The sequence below is a fragment of the Lycium barbarum genome, chromosome 3, assembly GCF_019175385.1.
Source record: "Lycium barbarum isolate Lr01 chromosome 3, ASM1917538v2, whole genome shotgun sequence".
Taxonomy (NCBI): Eukaryota; Viridiplantae; Streptophyta; class Magnoliopsida; order Solanales; family Solanaceae; genus Lycium; species Lycium barbarum.
In genome coordinates, this window is record NC_083339.1 from 79,053,849 (window position 1) to 79,069,702 (window position 15,854).

General features: G+C 39.7%; 1 non-coding gene across 1 annotated transcript; it reads left to right on the forward strand.

Annotated features, from left to right (window-relative positions):
• The first annotated feature begins 7,833 nt into the window (after positions 1-7,833).
• On the forward strand, positions 7,834-7,939 carry LOC132634512 (small nucleolar RNA R71). Its single transcript, XR_009580230.1, has one exon. It is a non-coding gene; the product is annotated as a small nucleolar RNA R71 (small nucleolar RNA).
• The last annotated feature ends 7,915 nt before the right edge of the window (positions 7,940-15,854 follow it).

Sequence of the window (15,854 nt, forward strand, 5' to 3'; positions counted from 1 at the left end):
TTTCTACTTCCTCTTCTTCCTCCTCAGAGTCGAGCAGGTTCTAAACAGGGATATCAATATCCATGCTAGTATGTGGTGCCAGAAAAGGTTCTTCTACTCGTTCTCGCACCTTCAGCGCTTCAAACTTAGCCTTCAACTTTGCCAATTCTGTACTAAGTGATGTTGAGCTACCCCTAGTTTTGACTGCTCCAACGCAACCAATCTCGTCTCAAACCCATCTAATCGTGCTTGAAAAACCTGGTGAGACTTTGCATATTCCTTCAGAATCTCTCTTTTGGCCATGCTGATTTGCTTGTTTATCTGGGGCTTAAGCTGGGTCAAGATCACCTCGAGTTTTTTTTCAAACTTTAAAGTTTTGAAGGGTATTTCTCGGTAACTTTCTCTCGAGAATGTCAACAAATCAGCCCCAGATTGTGCTACAGGTGGTGGAGCAGACGAAGTAGTAGGACTAGCAGAAGCAACGGGTGCAACAGCAAGTGGTGGTGACGGACCAGCAATAATAGCAGTAGCAGGTGGTGGTGATGGGCCAGCAATAGCAACAGTAGCAGCAGTAACAGCAACCATGACAGTACTAAGGTCAGTGGCCTGGGCCTGAGCTGTAGCATCAATACTACCAGCTTTAAGAATATCAGGATCAGTAGTAGTAGCATCTCCCATGACCCCAAAACTCTGACTCGAGCTTAGTCTTTGTATCTCCAGTGGGTGGGGCCACAAATATCTTGGCTGCATCCTCTTTCTTACCCTTCCACCAATCCTCAAACTGAGTGGCTTTGGTGCATTGGTCCTGACTTGGGATGCCAACAACCTTGGCTCATCTGCACAACTCTGTCATAAGACACGGGAATACCAATGAGGTCATAGGCTAGCGTGCTCTCTGTCGAATCTCATCAGCTATCAGGCACCCCATGTTTACTGGATACCGACTCATCATTGAGGCAAGAGCTACAGCCTAAGCCACCGTGATTGTGTTGTCATTTTGAGTCACCAATAATCTGTATCTCATCAGGTGCCATAAGAATCGAGCCTCCCTATTGAGTGTATTCTTGACAATCTTCGGCCTTGGACTGCTTGCCCATTTAACCTCCGGCTAGGCAAGTATCGCATCTACCTATCTAATAACTGACCTCTGATTTCGGAGATCTAACTTGTCTAAGTACTCTTTCTCATCCTTTGACACCCGAAAATCATCCCCAAAATAAATCTTGTTGATAGCCTCGACGGAGATGTCAACTTTTACATTTGGCACTTTGATTTCATCAAGCATTGGGAGTTGAGTATTCGTCTGGCTGGGCTTTTTCATGTTTAACAACACAGCCCCATAGTTGGCATAAAATTCACGCACAATGTCCGGGCAATACTCTCCAGTGGGATCAGCGAACACCTCTAGCCTATAGAACCGGAGAGTTTTGGCAGTGTTGGGAAGCGCCTCAAGACCCTCAAACACAAGTTGCCTCTCTTCCCATATACATCTCTTAGGCTCCACCCCACGCTTGGTGAGAGACATACCATCCTCATACAGCTTCTTCGACCCTGCAACCCCGAACCGCAAAGCATCCTCTGGTAGTGTTTTACTCCTTAGAACATACAGGTGCTTGCTGTGCGCTAATTCTGGGGAGGCATCAGAATTCGGAGCTAGGGTGTCTGTAGGCTCAGATGAGCTACTCTCCTTCGAATCTCCCTCATTATCTGAGGGATCACCTAATCCAGACCAAGCTTCCACTGACTCTTCTTCTCCCTCATCCGAGGTGGAAGGAGTCATGGGCGTGGGTTGAGGATTTGTAGCCCCCCGACCTTCTTTACCGGTAGGACCTCATCATCAGAGCCCTCATCTATCAGGCGATGATCTATCTCTTGTTGGTATCGAGCTCGGCCTCTGCCCCTACCAGCTCAGGCCCCCGCGCCTCTTTGGACACTATGTTTTTGAACCATGCATGCAAAAGAACCTTTGTTAGTGACGGGTCGCAGAATTTACAATTAAAAGAACTTTTTTTTTAGTCATTTCAGTCTTTTAGGGACCGTATAATATTATACAGTCCGTATAATTCAGGAATGTTGGAAACAAAAACTGCAAAAGCCCTAGTGCGAGATACGAACGGGTTTCACGGACAGTATAATAGCATCTACTCATTAATTTCAAAATAGAGGGCTTCTGCTATCCCGTCAATCCTATACGACTTTTCAGTAACAGAAGATTATCATACACACATTATTCTATGGTTTCAATTCCTATAGGGGTTGGGTTACTCAGACTTCACCCATTTTTCAAACTTTCACAATTCATTAGCATTCAAGATTGTACTTTTGGCGAGCACAACAATATCGGAATCCAAAATTTAAATTCTTCAGTTGAAATGCCCTCCGCCCTATTAGGGTGTTGATCTCTCAACCCCATGAGTTCGTAATAGCCCAATATGCTTATCCCCTTTTAGAAAATGATGAACCATGGAAATTTTCACTAAAACCCTAGGTAAATCAACCCCCAACAATTAAATTACACCCATATGAGCAGAATTAAAGAGTGAAGCATCAACATACCTGTGTCTTGATGATATTGAGAGGATTCCTTGAGGAAAAAGTAGTGAAAACAAAGAAACAAACTAGTGAATTTTGAACACAGGGTTTTCGGGTATGGAGAAGGATTTCAATAGGTTTTTGGTGATGAACTTGGATGTACTTATAGAAATTTAAAGTGGGTTAGTCTTGGGTTGAAGATGTATAGTCGTAGGTTTTGATGGAGGAGAGTGGGATTTAATGGAGGAAAGTGGGAGAAGAGAAAAAGGCGGGCCGTTTTATTTTGTATTAAACCCTCTGTTCGCGTTTTTTTTACAAGTTATACGGGCCGTATAAAATTATACGGTCCGTGTAACTTCAACTTTTTCTGCTAGCCCCTGTTTGAAGACATCTTAATTACACGACAAATTATATAGCCCGTATAATTTTATACGGTCTGTGAAAATGATCGTGTATGAAGGATGTCTTCAAACAGTGTTCTGTTTAATTTCCTTACCTTCTACAACTAGATTATACGGTCCGTCTTTAGCGATTTTTCTACACTCTTCAGCCTGCACCAAAACACACGTTACCCTATACACACCCTATCTAAGTTACAAAATTTTCAAAAACAACAACAATTACACATGGGTTGACTCCCAAGAAGTGCTTGATTTTACGTCGCAGCACGACGGTGTTACCAATTTATTCTTGGTCAGGACTCGTTTAGTCAGCATTCGTTCCAAGGTGCTTCAACAGGTTTCGGCCAACAATTCTATCTCCATCAACCATCCCATGATAGTGCTTCACCCTCTGCCCGTTCACCTTAAATGTCCGAGTTCCATCTCTGGACTTCAGTTCAATCGCCCCATGGGGTGAAACACTTACTACCTCAAACGGACCTGACCACCTTGACTTTAGCTTACCCGATAGTATTTTCAATCGAGAGTTAAACAGCAAGACATGATCACCCTTGTAGAATTCTCACTTCAGGATTTTCTTATCATGACTCTGCTTCATCCTCTCTTTATAAAGTGCTGCACTTTCATACGCCTAGTACCGGAATTCATCCATCTCATTAAGTTAAAACAACCTGAGTTTCGTTGCCTCTTCCCAATCCATGTTCAATTTCTTCAAGGCCCACATAGCCTTGTGTTCAAGTTCAACCGACAGGTAACAAGCTTTGCCGAAAACGAGCTTGAAGGGTCAGGTCCCAATCGGAGTCTTAACCGCAGTCCAGTAAGCCCATAGAGCATGATTAAGCTTGCGGGCCCAATCAGTTCTGTTTGCATTCACCGCTTCTACCCATTTCGACATATAGTCAACCAAGATATACTTCATGCCTCCGGAGCTCACAAAGGGTCCCATGAAGTCAATCCGCTAGACATCGAACACCTCCACTTCCATTACAAAGTTCATAGGCATCTCTTGCTTTCTGCCTAAACTCGCTTGCCTCTGACACTGATCACAAGAACGCACTAATAGATTTGCATCATGAAAGATAGTAGGCCAATAATATCCGCATTCAAGAACTTTAACAGCAGTCCGATTACCACTATGATGACCCCTAACTAGAGAGGCGTAACATGCCATTAGAATCACCATCACTTCACTTTAAAGGAACACAAAGCCGAATGATGTTATCCGCGCATGTTCTGAACAAGTATGGCTGGTCCCAATAGTATTGATGAGAATCCCGCAAGAACTTCTTCTTTTGGTATTCCTTGATCTCCTCTAGAATTATGCCTGTCACCAGATAATTGGCAATGTCTGCATACCATGGGACACCTCGATTGACACAGCCAACACCTTCTCATCTGGAAACGCATCATCGATATCTAGCTCATCTGAAGGTCTCCCGACTTCTTCAAGCAGAGAGAGATAGTCAGCAACCTGATTCTCAGTTCCCTTGCGGTCTTTCACCTCGAAGTCAAACTCTTGCAGCAATAGTACCCAACTGATCAATCATGGCTTAAATTTCTTATTTGCCATCAGGTATCTCAATGTGGCATGATCAGTGTATACCGCGACTTTGGACTCCAACAAATAGGCCCGAAACTTCTAAAAAGCAAAAACTATTGCGAGCAGCTCTTGCTCTGTCACAGTGTAATTCATCTAAGCAGCATTCAATGTTCTTCTTGCATGATTTTATTATGTCTCTGGCCAAGCACAGCACCGATAGCAAAGCCACTTGCATCACACATCAAATCGAACTGTAGAGACCAGTGGGGAGAAACAATAATAGGGATTATGGTCAACCGCTGCTTCAATTCACCGAATGCCTTTCAGTACTTCTGGTCAAATTCGAACTTAGCCTCTTTTTCAAAAATCTTACACATCGGGTTAGTGATTTTTTTTAGAACTCTTTAATGAAATGCCTATAGAACCGGCGTGTCCCAAAAAGCTCTGGACACCCTTAACTGAGCTAGGCGGAGGACGCTTCGAAATCACATCAAACTTTGCTTGATCAACCTCAATCCCATTTTTAGAGATTTTATGCCCGAGGACGATCCCTTCCTTTACCATGAAATGGCACTTCTCCCAATTCAGCACCAGATTAGTCTCCTCACAGCATTTAAGTACTTGACCCAGATGGCCAAGACAGTTATCAAAAGAATCATCAACAATCGAGAAGTCATACATAAAGACCTCAAGAAAGTCTTCCACCATATCCGATAATATCGACATCATACACTGCTGAAAAGTAGTTGGTGCATTACAAAGACCAAAAGGAATTCTGCTGAAAGCAAAAGTCCCATACGGACAAGTAAAAGTCATCTTCTCTTGATCCTCCAGGCGATGTTGATCTGATTGAAGCTTGAATACCCATCAAGGAAGCAATAGTAAGATCACCCCGCTAGCCGATCAAGCATTTGATCAATAAAAGGCATAGGGAAGTGATCCTTGCAAGTGGCAGTGATAAGCTTACAATAGTCCATGCAAACTCTCCATCCAGTTACATTCTTAGTCGGAATTAGCTCATTCTTTGCATTGGGCACCACTGTGATGCTACCTTTTTGTGGAACACATTGAACTGGCTCACCTATTTACTATCAGCAATTGGGTAACCCACTCCAGCATCTAACCATTTGATGATTTCTTTCTTGACGACTTCTTGCATGTTCTCATTCAATCTCCTTTGATGCTCCACACTTGGCTTTCTATCCTCCTCCAACCGGATTTTATGTTCACAGATCCCAGAAGAAATTCCCCGAATGTCTGCTATGGTCCAACCAATAGCACGCCTATATTCACGTAATACCTCCAACAGTCTCTCAACCTGCTCCTCAGTCAGTAATGCTGAAACAATCACTGGTAATGAATTATTCGGACCAACGAACTCATACTTCAAATGAGGTGGGAGTTGCTTAAGCTCAAGTTTCGGTGGTTCAATGATCAAAGGCTTTGCTGGAGGAGTCATTCTATTTTCCAGATCAAGATTTAGCTTCTTTGGGTGGTAAGAATATGAACCCAACCCAACAAGCGAATTAATAGTCTCCACATATCCTTCCATGTCTTCAATATCAAAGTTTACAAGAATACCAGCCAGAGCTTCTCCCAAACGTTCTTCTTCCATCTTGAACTCCACAGCTTCATCAACAACATCAAAATTGTCAATCGCCGAAATGCTCTCATAAGCACTTGGTAACTTTATCCCCTTACTTGCTTGAAAAGTAACTTTCTCATCGTTGACTCGGAATTTGATTTCATTTTTCCCCGAATCCATCAAAGCTCTTCCCGTAGCAAGGAAAGGTCTCCCCAGAATAATGGAAATGTCCCGATCAATAGCACATTCAAGAATCACAAAATCAGTGGGGCAATATAAATTTACCAACCCGCACAAGGACATCATCAACCCGCACTTGGCATCCCCAAACCTGATTGCTTGTATATAGCAAGTGGCATCAAATTTATACTCACCCATTATTGGACAGAGCACAAACAAAATCATGGTGCCCAACAGAACAAGGAATGGTGAACGCCTCAGGATCTCCCTTTCTCTGAACACTAGTTGTAGAAATGATGGAACTCACAGTTTGAGTCAAACTCACAGTTTCATGTCCCACCGTTTTCTTCTTAGTCAGCAAGTCCTTCAAATATTTAGCAAAATCGGGCATATCCTTGACAACTTCCAATAAAGGAAAATTCAGAGATAATTGCTTCAGCTAATCATAAAAAATTTTGAACTTAGCATCTTCCTTCTTCTTTACCAACCTATGAGGAAAGGGAGGTTTAGATTTGAACAGCTGAGTCAAAGGGCGGAGAGCCCCTTTCACAGTTTGCTTGCTCTTGTCATCAGCCTCCTTCGAAGTTTCTGGAATATCAGCAACTTTCTGGTCATCAGGATTCTCATCAACAATAATTGATACTTTAGACTACACCTCTTCCTCTTCGTCAATTGGCTCGAGCTCAACAACCTTCTTTTCAGCACCTTGGAGTATTTTACCACTCTGAGTACTAGTGGAAAACACACGGTCTATACCACCTCCCTCATTCTTCGGATTTGGAATAGTGTCACTAGGAAGTCCTCACTTTTTAGGAGGGTGCTGCTCTCTAGAAATATGACGCATCTATGACTCGAGTTTCTGAATACCTATTGTATGAGATCCCACTGTCTCTGTTAGCATAGATAATGTCCTTTCAGACTTGGATTGATTTGCCAAAATCTGCTCAAGCATTGCTTCAACCCTCGAATTACCTTGCTTTGTTGATTGCCATTTCGGTGGAATATAAGGATTGGAACTCTTGTTCCCAAAATTGTTGTTGTTGTTGTTGTTGTAGCTCCCTTGGTTCGCACCACCATAATTATTATTGTAGTTTCCTGGGTTTTTGTTGTTGTAGGTACCTTCGCTTTGCTGAGGTCTCCATTGATTCTGATTTTTGTAACCACCTTTGTAGTTCTGCCTTCAATAGCCCCCTTGAGAATTGTTCACATAGTTCGCATCTTCAACCTGCATAGGAGGTCCCTCGTGAGATGGACCCTCTTGGATCTGGTACATCCCCTTTGGCATACCTGACTCATCTTCGCAAACATTTACCTTCTTGATCTGGGTCTCATCAAACTTCTTGGTTAGCAAGGAAATATTCATTGCAAACTGAGCCAATGTTTTCTAGGTATCCTGATTCTTCTTTACCATATTCTGGACCATAACACTACCATAGGGCACAATATCAGCGTTGTTTGAGTGCCAAGCCTGATTGTGCGTAGTCAGCCTGTTAAGTATGTTGGTCACTCATCGGTAAGATTTATCCATAAAACAACCATCAACTGCGTTGTTTGCAATTGATTGTGTCACAGGATCCATCCCTCGGTAGAAATTCTCCATTAATATATGCTCCGAAAAACCATGACTTGGAAATTTCTGTAAATACTTTTTAAATCTCTCCCAAGCTTCATACAATTGTTCCCCTGGTCACTGCTTGAATTCATAGATCTTGTCACGAATCTCAGCTTTCTTGCTAGGAGGATACCACTTCTTGAGAAAGACTGCTTCCATCTCTGCCCATGTAGTGATAGAATTCCTGGGCAGCTTCTCGAACCATGATCTTGCATCTCCAGCCAAGGAATATTTGAAAATCCTCAGTCGAATAGTATACTGTGAAACATTGTTTTGGAAGTGATGAGCATATACATCCACAAAGTTCAGCAAATGACGTTAAGGGTCATTCTCGGTAGAGTTCCGAAAATAGCTCTCAAGCTTCAACAAGTGGTAGAGACAGGATTCAATTTTGACACTAGTAGCTCCAACCCAAGGATGAACAATAGCAGATGCACATTCCTCCTCAGCAACAAGATCAACGAAAACGCTCTCTTCATCTGATTCATTCGTGTGATCATGCAATTGACCACCCTGGTTACCAACACGTTGGTTTTTCTGATTCTGATTCATGTTCACTTGGTTTACAAGGAATAGCAAACAAGGTGTGATGGAATAAGCAAAAGACTTCAATCAAAGCATACACTATTTAGTAATTTCTAAACTGTATTCCCCGACAACGGTGCCAAAATTTGATACGCTCAACTTACACCTTTTATTAGCGTAAAGTGGACGATGTCAAATATAGTAACCTAACAAGGTTGGGGTTGAATCTCACAGGGAATATGGTGTGAAAAGGTTACTAAACTCGTAGAATGCTTAATTTAGGTCTAATGTCTTAATCCGATGATTTTGGTAAAAGTTGGTTGTTTATGACTAATGGCTAACTAATTTCTTTAGATTGTAATTTATGGTAAAAGAAACCAAGTTTGTGTCCCCTTCAGAAAAAGTATATGATTGTTGGGTATTGATCTTGATATACTTCTAATGGGTCGTTATATGAATGCACTTAACCTCTATATGAATCTCTACTATTTCCCAATAAATAAAGATTATCTCTTTCTATGATTTTCCCAAATATAAGAAAGTGAATATTGAAGAATGGTTAATTATGCCAAGTAAATTCTTCTTATTCCTAAGTGAATTTATTAAACAAAGTTTAAAGCTTTGAGTTCTTTTTATTTATTCTTACCAAACCCTAATTATTTTCTCAAACAAATCAAGGTTTATAGCTTTAATCAATTTGCAACCATTAATTATGAATGAAGAATAAAGAATAAATAAACCCTAGCAATCCATTATGTGTATACCAATCACAACACACCCATCATTGGGTTCACAACCCTAGTAAGAGAATTTAGCTACTCATGACAAAGAACAAGAAACAAGAAATTGAAGAATTCATAATTGCTTGCTTACTTTTGATGAAAAGAGAAATTGATAATACTTGGAATTGATGTTTTGAATCTCCAAAGTCAATAGAGTATTTAATGTTCTAAGCCAAAAGTCAAGAAAATAATAGCTGGTAATAAATAAAACCCTACATTGGACTATTTGTAGGTTTCAAAAACGTAAAAGTACAAAATTCGCACTTAAGTCCCAGGCGGCACTTATACAGTCCGTATAAAAATATACGACCTCCATTCCTTACGTCTGCAGAGAAAAGCACGAACTGGTATTACACGGTTCGTATAAACTTATACGGCTCGTATAACTTGCCCGTGAAACTCCTTCTTCCAACACAACCTTTTGTCTCATCATGAAGCCTTCAACACATCCAACTATACGGCCCGTATAATATTATACGATCCATATAAGTGCTTGTATCTCAGCATCTTCCAACTTTGACAATTTGTTGCCTTGCTCTCTTTTGTACGGCCACAGACACGGTCCTTATAATATTGTACGGACAGTAAAAATCAACCTTCAGTGCAATTTTCTGTAACATTCAGATCTTGAACCCGGATTTTATGATTTACCTGAAACAAACCAAAAACACATAAAACAACACATGCTTGCCTAAAAACAAGTAAAACTTCTCATAAAAAGGTATCGAATGTGCCACAATTTCCCCGCAGATCACCTTCGTATGAGGAAGTTATGGTCATTTTAGCGCAAACAACTCTTGCTGTACCTGGTGTGTCTGTTGTAGTGGACTAGAGATGTAGCAAATATTGGACCACTGTATCTGAATTGTGGTCCACTGGGGTGGACTTCTGGTCTGCTGTAGCAGAAATCTCTGTGTATAAAAAAATCAGGCTGCCTTCATTTCGTATTTTTAGCATATCTTGAGTTCTAGAGCTCCGTTTGAGGTGATTTTCGCGGCATTGTTCATGTCTCAACAAGGGCTAAGTACCTAACCTTTATTTTGATGTTTCCTCAAGTTTATTCTCATTGGTTATATATTTGGGGGAAATTGGGGTTTTGAATCCAGAAGTTGAAAAGTGGAAAATCATTGTTTTGATGATCAAGATGATGACTTTTTGAATGGGTTTTCTGGATCTAAACTAATTAAGCTACGAGTAAACTAATTTTGACATAAATTTCTAGTTTTTCCCTTGCGGGCTCGGGGTTACCTTTTTGGGTTCATTTTGGAGTTTCAAATTAAAGTATAGCAATATGGGTATCGTTGGACTTATTTAAACTCATAGGGTACTATTTTGACTATATTAAACCCAATTTTTCAATGAAATTATAGTTTTACCCTTGTAGCTCGAGTTTGGATATTTTTGGTTTATTTTTGGGATTTAGGTAAAACTATAGCAACGTGGGTATCCTTAGATTCGTATTCTAATGTAGAATTCATATTTGATAGATGTTAATTGTTCTGAAGCATTCCGAAGAGGAAAGGCAAGGCTCAACTGGATTAGTTTACGGCACCTGTTCGGCATCGAGGTAGGTAACAGGTTACCTTAGTTAGACTTTGATTAGCGAAACGTACATATTGTGTAGAATTGATTGTTGACACCCAATATTGATCCGCCTTTCTTCCGATTTATTTCTTCGAGCTTATAAATTGGTAATAAATCAAATACCTTAGCTTTTACCATTTTTACTAGTTACTATCGCTATTATTATTATTATTATTATTATTATTATTATTATATTACTATTATTACTAGTATTATTACTATTATTATTACTATTATTATTACTACTATTATTACTACTATCATTACTATTATTATTACTATTATTATTATTATTATTATTATTATTATTATTACTATTATTACTATTATTACTATTATTATTATTATTATTATTATTATTATAATTACTATTATTGTTATAATTATCGTCATTTCTGTATCATAATCATGATGTCACTTTAACATTTTAATCGTCTTTCGCAAAAGGGCATTACATTTATTATATGTAATAAAACGATAACATTTACTTACTTTTAAACTTTATAAATATTTTTTATTTGATTACTAGTAAGTATATTTTTTATATTAAGTAATATTTTAACACGTGTTAATATATAATTAACTAAAGAGCGTCTTTCATTTCAATTTAGAAGCCCAAAGAAATATAAGGAAACAGGTATTTTTCAGTCTAAGAAGACTTCATGTTAGCCCAATCATATGATTCTTTATTCAACCAATATTGGCCCAAAAGAAGTACACCAGGCCAACCCGTTTGATAAATTCATCCAGCCCCAGTAAATTTAGTCCATTAAGACATTAAGTAGAATCTATCCTAGCCATTGGATTACATCTAATGGTTCAGATTCCCTCTTCATTTTAAAACCCTAGTAAACTTGTTTCTCTTCCAAAACAGCCGCACCTAGCATTCTTCTCCATATCCATTCTCAGTAACGTTCCAAAGATTTTTCAACCCAAAATCAGAGGAGGCCTCACCATTTTGGGAAAGACCTCAGATATGTCACGACACGACTAGAGGGGCCACGACGAGCACCCGGTGCTAGCCCACCCAGGCACCCCTTGGCTTACACTTACACTTACATCTAGGTGAGCCACATAACTAAGCATATAATTCTATTCATTCATCATGCTAGTCCCATTGGACAACAATGCCTTTTTATCATCATTGGCGTCTATGCAACATCAATGTACATGAGCCGACAAGACTATCAAAATGATATACAAAATATGGACCGACAAGGCCAAGCATATCTAACCATATACACATGTCTACGAGCCTCTAAGGAGAGTATAACATATCATATAGGCGGGACAGGACCCTGCTATGCCCATAATTATATACACAAAAGAATAAGTACCCAAAAGCTATAGCTCCGAATGAAGTGGACCTCTGCTATGTAGTCCCTAAGAATGTAGCTATGGATCAAGTTTGTCTCCCTGTGCACCAGTGGGCATGACGCAGTGTCCACAAACAAAAGGACGTCAATACGAGGAATGTACTGAGTATGTAAAGCATGATCAATATCAACATAGAAGCATAATGTACAACATAAGAAAAAACATAAGGTGGGAGATAGTAATATCATCATAGGCACTTAATTGCCTTACATAGGATCTTTCCATTTCGCTTACGTTATTGGGTACATACATCCGTATCCGTATCCATATTCATATCCGTACTCATTTACGTATACCTATTCACATTCATATCATGTGCATACTCTTATCCGTAATCATATCATATTCATATTCATTCTCATATCTATATCATATACATCATCATATCATATACATAGCATACCCGACCATGAAGGATCGGTGTTTCATACATACTTGGCCAACCAAGGCTCAAGGTTACACATACCTGGCCCTACCTAGGCTTCAGGGTTACATCTACCTGGCCCTACCAAGGCGTCAGGGTTATCCGTACCATCTGCAGAGGTGTGCGCACGTTACATAATCATATACATACTTACTTACATATCCTACCCGACCTCATAAGCTCGGGGTTCCATAATAGCTATACATAGATACATATACATAATAGCTCATAGGCATCTCTACTACTAACATCATTATCATCATCGTCATTATAATCGTCATCGATATCATTATCACTATTATCGTCATTCATCATATATATCTTTATAGGCTTACTCATCATACGAGAAATTTAGTACAATCGTAGCGTATCAAGCATCGTGAGCTTACTAGCTCGGAAGATCAAATCATTTGAAGAAATCATAGTCTTATAGAAGATTTAGACGTTTGGCCAAAGAACCATGCCTTATGAAAGAAGGGTTAGCCTTACATACCTTTCTGTTCAACTATTTACCACTTGCACGTTCTCCTTCAACGCTCGCGTTTCTACCTTCATTGAAGTCATACTATCATTAGAAATCGATAACTAGCATACATGACTAAAACTAGAGAAAATCGGACAGCATCTCCTTTATTTATACGACATTCCTCCATAACGTATATCAACTCCCAAACGTCAATAATACATTCACAATATCATAACATTAGCCATTATTCATCCACATTATCCACATTTCTCGATTCACTTTCAATTACTCATATACATGGCTATAACACATGACTACGTTTATTCACATACATTGCCTATCCCATGTTCTCAACATCATTTATAACATACTTACATCACAACACATCAAGAATCGCGGCTCAATTCAAACGATTACTTAAAATGGCACTATTCCACATTCATGACCCATTTTTCTATATCCTTCTACAATCCGAGTATTTCAACTCTCAAAAACCCTAAACAACATAGAAATACCATAAATCTTACCTTAGATGTTGTAGGAACAAGCCTTGGTTGATAATTCTCCACTTGAGCAAAAACCCTAGTTCATCTTCCAATGGGATTTCTTGACTTGAATGATCTTTAATGGGTTTTCTTACACTTGATTCACTTAATTTATGTTGTTGATCACCAATAACCCTTGAATTCTTGTGCAATAAATATAGAGAGATGTTTTAGAGAGAAGGGGTGTGATATAGAAGTGAAATGAAATAAGACTTGGTCCCTCTATTAAATGATCCAAATCTGTCCCGACCGTACATACGGACCAACATACGGTCCGTATAATTTGTACGGGCCGTATGTTTGGTCCAGAAAGTTGGGCCATTTTGGGCTGATTATACGGCCAGTATGTTTGGCCATATAATCGCCTGTGGTTCCGAAGTTCGTTTCGTCGACTCGTTTGATCTCCAATCCTTATGGAACCTTCTTAGCACTTGTTCAATACTTCAATACCAATCTAAGGGATGGTATAACTCTTTTCCATGACATCATTAATTCCTCATCAACTCGTTACTCGTATTTCCTTTCCGATACCTATCGTATGCCTTGCCTTCTCTTGGCCAACTTTCTCGTCTAACATCGGGTGCCTTTGAAATCTCACTTAGGGTCATCAAATGTCATTTCTTACTTACGGAAATATCGTATACTCGTACTCTTCACTAGTCTATTCACTCATGCATCAACGGAAGATTTTTCGAGGTGTAACATTCTTCCCCCCTTAAGAACATTCATCCTCGAATGTTAAAGTTCTCGGGGATTCTATAAAAATTTTACCAGAGTTTCCCCTATAATATGGCACTACCATCCTATCACAACAACCCATAATATCAATGCCTCACAGGGCCACAACATAATAGCAATAAAATTTGGCCACACACGACCAAAAGACATAAAAGGAAAACATACGTACCTTATGATCTTGACATCTCATCTTGGATCTTTTCCAAAGGCTGAAATAAATGCGGGTATCTGGATCGCATACTTTCTTCCGCTTCCCATGTCATTTTCTCTCATTTACTGCTTCTCCATAGAACCTTAACTGAGGCCACCTCTTTGTTTCTAGGCACCTATTCATAAGTCAATTTCTCTATCACTTGTACATCATCTATTGGCACGATCCTAGTAGGATCTCCAACATATTTTCGAAGCATCGAGACATGAAAAACTGGATGAACTGTTTCCAAATCCGAAGGTAGATCTAACTCATAGGCCACTTTGCCTATCTTTCATACAATCTCATACGACCCAATATACCGGGGACTAAGCTTCCCGTTTTTGCCAAATCTCATGACGCCCTTCATTGGCGACACTTTCAAGAATACCCAATCCTTAACTTGGAACTCTAAGCCTCTTAGACGATTATTCGCATAGGACTTTTGACGACTTTGAGCTGCTAAAAACCGATCTTGTATGAGCTTAACCTTCTCTATGGCTTGCTGGACCAAGTATGGTCCTAACAATTTAGTCTCTCCTCTCTCGAACCACCCGATTAGGGATCTACACTTTCGTCCATATAAAGCCTCATATGGTGCCATTTAAATGCTAGAATGATAACTATTATTGTAAGCAAATTCAATGAGTGGCAAGTGTTCATTCCAATTACCTCCAAAATCTAACATACATGCCCATAACATATCTTCAAGAGTCTGAATGGTGCGTTCAGCTTGCCCATCGGTCTGCTGATGGAATGCCGTGCTAAGGCTCACTTGGGTCCCTAAACCCTCTTGGAAAGACTTCCAAAAATTAGCTGTAAACTTAGTCCCTCTATCAGAGATAATAGATACTGGAACACCATGGAGTCTCACTATCTCTTTAACATAAAGCTTTGCATAATCTTCTGCCACATACGTCGTTCTTACCGGTAAGAAATGAGCTGACTTAGTGAGTCTATCCACAATCACGCATATAGAATCATACTTACGTCGAGAATGGGGTAAGCCTGTAATGAAGTCCATGTTAATCACTTCCCACTTCCAAGTTGGAATTTCTATAGCTTGCAACAATCCACCCGGATTTTGGTGCTCGATTTTCACTTGTTGACAGTTGGGACATTGAACCACAAATTTCGCGATATCTTTCTTCATCCCATTCCACCAATATATAGACTTAAGATCATGATACGTCTTCATCGCACCGGGGTGAACAAAATAACGGGAACAATGAGCTTCTCTCAATATCTGGTGGCGTAAACCTGCCACATCGGGAACACATAATCTACCTCGACATCGAAGAACTTCGTCTTCTGAAATATCAAATGATGACTCCTCTTTCTGAGGGAGTGTATCTCTATACTACATTAGCATGGAATCTTCGTATTGCCGCTCT